Source organism: Neofelis nebulosa, chromosome 3 (genome assembly GCF_028018385.1).
Source record: "Neofelis nebulosa isolate mNeoNeb1 chromosome 3, mNeoNeb1.pri, whole genome shotgun sequence".
Taxonomy (NCBI): domain Eukaryota; kingdom Metazoa; phylum Chordata; class Mammalia; order Carnivora; family Felidae; genus Neofelis; species Neofelis nebulosa.
Window position 1 is genome coordinate 30,594,615 of NC_080784.1, and position 7,886 is coordinate 30,602,500.

Sequence of the window (7,886 nt, forward strand, 5' to 3'; positions counted from 1 at the left end):
TAAAATACGATGTAATCACTAGCTTTTAAATAATACTTTACCATTAAGATATTTCTTCTACTAACAATGCAGAGATGCAGTGCTTCATGTATTGAATTTCTTAAGCTTAACAGTTTCTGAACACCTAAGAGACATGTTATCTAATAACACCTTTGTTTTTATAAGTCTTATTTCTGAGTTATGTTATACTACCAGAGAACAATGTACTAGGACTATTTGATTTTATATCTCCATAGAAATTCCTTTCCAGAGTTACAGTTTGATGTTTTGTCCTCAGATTTTTTATGGAGATCAATTTAAGAAGTAGAACAGGAGGAATCTATTTTTTTACAGAGCTGCAGTTGAAGACTTTGTGTGATGCAGTGTCCTTTACAGAACAAATTACATGATGAAGTTCTCCTAGGACTTAATGCCCAGAAATGAAATGTTCTTAGAGGTGATTTTATGAACTATCCTTAATAATCTGTAAATAGTTCATAACCTTTCCCATTTTTCCTTGGCTACCAGGGAGCTCACAGCTAAATTTGATTCACAATTAGAAAAACAATTGGAGTAACTACCCTACCCATTAGTTCTGGTACAATTATTTTTTTTTTCTTTCAGAATAGTTTCTATTTATTATTCTATTTTCTTAATTATCCTGTTATTTATATTTTAACATGAAAGTCCGCATCACATCCTTATTGGAAGAGCAGTAGACTATTTTTGTGAGAAGCTAGCCTATAATCTAGAAAAGTAAACTACACATTTGTTCCTCAAAACCTACCCCATAACCAGCCTGCCACTATTCATCTTCCCTCTGAGTAGACCATAGGATTTAAAAGGGTCCTTTATAAAATTGAAGAAGACACAAAAAAATGGAAAAAGATTCTATGCTCCTGGATAGGAAGAACAAATATTGTTAAATGTCAGTACTATCTAAAGCAATCTACATATTCAATGCAATACCTATCAAAATAACATGGGCATTCTTCACAGAGCTAGAACAATGAATCCTAAAATTTGTATGGAACCAGAAAAGATCTTGACTAGTCAAAGCAATCTTGAAAAAGAAAACTGAAGCAGGAGGCATCACAATCCCAGACTTCAAGCGGTATTACAAAGCTGTAATCATCAAGACAGTGTGGTACTGGCACAAAAACAGACACTTAAATCAATGGAACGGAATAGAGAACCAGAAATGGACCCACAAATGTATGGCCAACTAATCTTTGACCAAGCAGGAAAGAATATCCAATGGAATAAAGACAGTCTCTTCAGCAAGTGGTGCTGGGAAAACTGGACAGTGACATGCAGAAGAATGAACCTGGACCACTTTCTTACCCCGTACACAAAAATAAACTCAAAATGGATGAAAGACCTAAATGTAGGACAAGAAGCCATCAAAATCCTCAAGGAGAAAGCAGGCAAAAACCTCTTTGGTCTTGGCCACAGCAACTTCTTACTCAACACGTTTCCAGAGACAAGGGAAACAAAGCAAAAATGAACGATTGGGACCTCATCAAAATAAAAAGCTTCTGCACAACGACGGAAACAACCATCAAAACTAAAAGGCAACTGACAGAATGGGAGAAGATACTTACAAACGGCATATCAGATAAAGGGTTAGTATCCAAAATCTATAAAGAACTTATCAAACTCAACACCCAGAAAACAAATAATCCAGTGAAGGAATGGGCAAAAGACATGAATAGGACTTCTCCGAAGAAGACTTCCAGATGGCCAACTGATACATGAACAGATGCTCAACATCACTCATCATCAGGGAAATGCAAATCAAAACCACCATGAGATACCACCTCACACCTGTCATAATGGCTAACATGAACAACTCAGGCAACAACAGATGTTGGTGAGGATGCGGAGAAAGAGGATCTTTTTTGCACTGCTGGTGGGAATGCAAACTGATGCAGCCACTCTGTAAAACAGTATGGTGACTCCTCAAAAAATTAAAAATAGAACTACCCTATGACCCAGCAATTGCACGACTAGGTATTTATCCAAGGGATACAGGTAGGCTATTTTGAAGGGGCACATGCACCCCAATGTTTCTAGCAGCACTATCAACAACAGCCAAAGTATGGAAAGATCCCAAATGTCCATCAATGGGTGAATGGATAAAGAAGATGTGGTGTGTGTACACACACACACACACACACACACACTGGAGTATTACTCGGCAGTCAAAAAGAATGAAATCTTGCCACTTGCAACTACGTGGATGGAACTAGAGCGTATTATGCTAAGCGAAATGAGTCAGTCAGAGAAAGACAAGTATCATATGACTTCCCTCATATGAGGACTTTAAGACATGGAACAGATAAACATAAAGCAAAAATAATATAAAAACAGGGAGGGGGCCAAAACATAAGAGACTCTTAAATATGGAGAACAAATAGAGGGTTATTGGAGGGGTTGTGGGAGGTGAGATTGGCTAAATGGGTAAGGGGCATTAAGGAATCTAGTCCTGAAACCATTGTTGTACTATATGCTAACTTGAATGTAAATTTAAAAAAAATAATAAAAAAATAAAAATAAAAGGGGTCCTTTAATAGATATCCAATTGCATAAATCATGTGATAGACACAAGGATCATAATTTTCATATTTTCTCATAATGTGAGGTTCCAGAAATTTTTCTGATACACTCAGTAATTTTCCTATACCTTTTTATCAGATAACATCCTGTAGGGGATGTCCCAATGGCATAGCCAAGTGACATTTGAATTCTTGGGCCCTGGATGGATAGTTCCCCTCTGTTGTCACGTCATCTGCTCAATGTTCCTTTGTTAGTAAGAGATCATTTTGATCTGGATTCGGAAGCCATTTGTGGGACTTTTAGATGTGACTGTTTCTGGCCATATTTCTAATGCCTGTGCTTATGGAAATCAAGTGGAAATCCTGAATTTTGAATGAAGGGAAAACACCTGGGTCTTTCTTCATTTGGCAGTTCAGCTGGAGGTGGTATAGAAATCCTTCCACTTACAAAAATCTTGCCAAGACTTTAAGGCTCAACTTTTTTTTTTTTTTAATTTTTAATGTTTGTTTATTTTTGAGGGAGAGACAGAGTGTGAGTGGGGGAGGGGCAGAGAGGGAGGGAGACAGAATCTGAAGCAGGTTCCAGGCTCTGAGCTGTCAGTACAGAGCTGGGGTGGGGTTGGGGGTTTGGACTCATGAACCGCAAGATCATGACCTGAGCTGAAGTTGGACACTTAAGTGCTTAACCAACTGAGCCACCCAGGCGCCCCAAGGGGTCAACTTACTACATCCTCTATGAAGCTTTTTCTGAACTTTTTCCTCCTTCCCTTTACTCCAAGCTGAATTTAATCCCTTACTCTTCTGTTTTTATGCTGTGATTTATACATGCTGCTATTATATCCCTCACAATGTGATATTATAATGTATTTTTTTGTCGTGGATAAATTGTCCTCGCCCTCTTCTCTTTATTTTATTCTAAAGTCTGTAATCGTTAAAACTTTTTCACTAATGAATTTAGGCATTTTTTTTTAACACAAAGATCACATTAAAATTATAGAATATCAGCCATCTATGAGATAGGGCACTGAGAGTTCTCTGGACTGCCTTCTTATTTGAAGCCAGAAGCTCTCCTGTGAGAGGCTGACTTTGAGAGGGGGACATCTGGGTTATGTCTGACTGTTGGGGGTTTTAAAGCCAAAGTTTTGAGCCTACATTTCCTTTATTTCTGTGTTCTCAGATAATTTACTCCCCTGTGTGACTTTTCTTTTCTGAATATAGAGGTAACTTTTTCTCAGCACTAGTTTTGGAGAGGAAACAGACTTAGGAAGAATACCATATTGACGTTATTATTGCAATTACAGAGTAATGTATATGCCTTTTCATTTTATTTACCTTTCTCTTGTCCACATGCTCCCCCTCCCCCCTGCTGGTCAGCTTACATACAGAATATCCTCTTTCTGTTTCATACTACCTGCCTCTTGAAAAAACGCTTTGAAATGCTACAATGAAAAATGGTCTTCTTTTCTTAGTGCTATAAGCATATGCTTATCTTCTGTTTCTTCCATTGTGCCATTTCTTCTACTTCATCTCTCATAAAAGTGGGAATGTTCTTTCTTCATTTTCATGGCAATTATACCTACTTGTATCTTTTATTCTCCTACAATTTATTTCTCTCTCCTCCCCATTTCTCTTTTCTCTTAGAAATCCAGTAATAAAATTAATTTCTAAAAATATTTATTTTTGGGCGAGAAAGAGAGTGAGCAGGTGTGAGGGTGGGCAGAGGGAGAGGGAGAGCGAGAGAATCCCAAGCAGGCTCTGCCCTCTCAGCTCAGAGCCCAACACAGGGCTCAAACTTATGAACCATGACCTGAGCCGGAACATAGTCCCATGCTCAACCAGCTGAGCCCCCCAGAAGCCCCCAAATTTATTTTTTAATAAAGTCTTTGCACTGTAAAGCACAGACGCATCAAATGCTGAGACCTTATCTTTCATGTTCATTATGTTTTAACTCCAGTTAAAGTATATGTTCAGAAGAAGATAGCCCGAGAAGCATTTGCAAATAAGTAAATCACTCAGTAGGATTTCAAAGAATTCTGTCGCAATTGGGAAAACCCTGTGGCCAATATGACATCTCTTCTATTGGTTAACCTATAGAAAGAATCTGTCATTCTGTTGTCAGGAAGCAGACGCAAAACACGAATACCCTAGAGTTGGTTCACCTGAAATGAAAATCACAGTAAAGCTGAAATGACTGAGAACACATTTTGTTATGGAAGAGAGGCATTTTAGGAGAGCAGAAAGACACATAAAGCAGAAGCAAGTGATTTCTGACCTACAAAAAAACCCATATACTTAGCTCAATGGACTAACAGTCTAAATGAAGAGTATAGATCTTTCAGCTGAAAGGGTCACATAGATTCATTGAGTGAAGTATCATTTGCCCACATTGTACTATTTGTACAATTGTATAAAAGGTCTATGAAAGGCCTGTTTTGGTTAGGACAACCTCCTGCCCTCCACACCCCATCTCTGTGAAGGGGGCGTAAGTGCCAAAAGAATCCTTTTTTTTTTTTTTTTGCAGATTACATTCAGTAAGGATAGTAATGATCTCAAATTCCATTTGAAATACCACCTTTGTTTAGACAATCTCTTATGTCTAGACTAGTTTATTATTACATAAAAAGTAAAACTCATAGTTTTCTCTGTTGGTAAAAATAAATTTCTTTAATTTTTTAAATTTCCTTAATCTTTTAAACAATTTGAAAGGCAACAAATAACATGCATATCTTTTTTTTTTTAAATCACTAGCCCAGAATATATTGATAAAATACTACACTTCATGTGGTAACTGTCCTTTTATTATGAAGGCATTAATTTCAGTTTGTTTTTAGTGCTTGCCCACAGTTCACTTTCAAGAGTGTCCTTTAGACTTGTTAGGTTCAAAGGAAAGAATACATTGCCTTTTGATTTAAAGTGTCTATGTTATCATTGGGTATTAATAGTTGAACCAATAGCAGGGTGGCCTGGCACACACTTGTACTGTCCTCCAAGCTAATCACTGGAGTGCAGATGTTCCTCACTGTGCTTTTGATGACGAAATAGATAACATTTCGTAGTTTATAATGTGTTATATTTCACAAAGCTCTTTCACATTCATTACATTTAAATCTTCACAAACAGTGCTGTGAACTAGGTACTATTTTCCACGCTGAAGTGCAAAGAAATTGACGTTCAAGGATGCAGTGATTTGGTTGATAATACAAAGTTATCGTCAGAACCAGGACTTAAATCCATTCCTTCTTACTGTTACCCCAAGGCCCTTTCACACCATTGCATTGTTTCCTTGCACTTGCTGCGTTCTAATCCAGCAACTAGTCAGTTCAGCAACTAACTGGTTAGTTTCTTCAGTGTGCTGCCTTAGTAAAGCTAACGTTTACTGAGAGCCTACTCTGTGCTAGATACTGTTCTGAGTATGTACATGGATTACATAATTCAACGCTTGCAACACCTATAAGGTAGACAGTGTTATTTTCTCCATTTCATAAACAAGGAAGAGTGGAATTTAAGTAACTTACCCAAGGTTGCATGACCAATAAATTCAATAAGTAGGTCTCAAATCCAGGCAGTCTGCCTCCAATAATTGCATGCTTAACCATCGTCCTCTATTTTCTTGTAAAGTAGAAAAAAACCCTATTTTAAAGGTGACTTTTCTCATGAATATTAGCATTTGGGGTGAGTTTCTAGGTATCACTTATGGCAATAAGAATTTTAACAGTCATTATATTGGTACACTTTCCAAAAAGGATGATCCTCACCACCACCCTCCCCCTCCCCATGGGATAGGAATTATTAATTCAGGTCTGGGAAAGTATCAAGAATAGTGCCGTTGCCATAAATGTACTAGCTTTGAGACAAAGATTGGAGTATTTCAGTTATTCAGTCAACTGTGCAAACATCAGACGGTTGTCCTGTTGAAGGGCTGTGGTAGGCACTTGGGTAATACCCACATGCAGCTTAGAATCCAGTGAAAGAAATACACTTGAACACATGCTTGGTAAATCACTAAAGGGCACAAACCTTCATGGAAACACCTGAAATTCCCTTAATATGGAGAAAGTATGGGAGGCATGAGTGAACCAGGAGCATTAAAGCTAGTCTTAGGGTAAAAGGGAGGAAAAACCAAATTAGAGTATGTGGTATAGTTGTATATGGGTTCTTCAGGGATATCTCATCAAGTATAAAGTGTTTAAAACTTACTCCATGAGTCAGTAGGGACTTTACATTATCATGAAAATAAAGTGGGTCCATTTTAAAGCACACTGTACATCTCATGTTAGGAGCTACTGCATTGATGTTTGTTGGAGAAAGGTTGTGGCTATAAATTGGGAGTATTAGGACAAGTCTTTCCTATTTCAAAGGATCAATTTTTGTAGTTATTTATATATATTTTTTGATGAGCAAAACAAATTCTGAATGAATTTCTCAGACTTTCACTTCGCTTACTAAGTAGGGCAATATAGATATGAGTTTCCGATAATTTCTTTTGGAGAGTTTTTGGTTAGTGTCTCTTTAAGACCCTCAAACATGTTCTGCATTTCTTCCTTTTGCTAACATCACAAGTGATGATGTCTTTATGGAAATAAAGTGTTCTTCTACAAGAAAACAACACTGGAAGTATGTTCCAGTGGGACTCAATAGGTATATCGTTAGACCTAGAATCATGACAACACTATTGAAAACATTGTGTTTGAATTTCAGAGCCTCAAGAATATTGTCAATAGTTTAATGAATTTTGTATGCAGTCCCTTCTTGTTAAATGTCCTCACTGCACTTAAGCAGTCCTGTACTCATTTCTTCTCCATATTACCTGTGGCTGCTGAACAATAAAGGCAAGCTTGAATTATGTGTCTAAGTAGATCTCCTCTGTGAGACTCTTTGTGGTCAGAATCAAGTTGTCCACTACTTTTGGGGGGACTGGGTGGCTCAGTTGGTTGGACATCCAACTTCAGCTCAGGTCATGATCTCACAGCTTGTGGGTTCGAGCCCCACATCAGGCTCTGTGCTAACAGCTCAGAGCCTGGAGCCTGCTTCGGTTTCTGTGTCTCCCTGTCTCTCTGCTCCTCCCTTGCTCGCACACTGTCTGTCTGTCTGTCTCTCTTTCTCAAAAATAAATAAACATTAAAAAAAATGTTGTCCACTAGTTTTAACTTAGCAATGGATGTATATATTTTAAAGAAGGAGTACAACTTGCTACCCAAAGGATGTACTGACTGAAAAAACTCAGTTCCTGTGATACGCCACATTCACTTTCAGGGAACTTACAGGGGAGGGATTGTGGCCCATATGCTTGACTACTGCAGTCTATCTTTAGTTACATTCAGCAAATAGGTTCACTGGTAATTTCTCCAA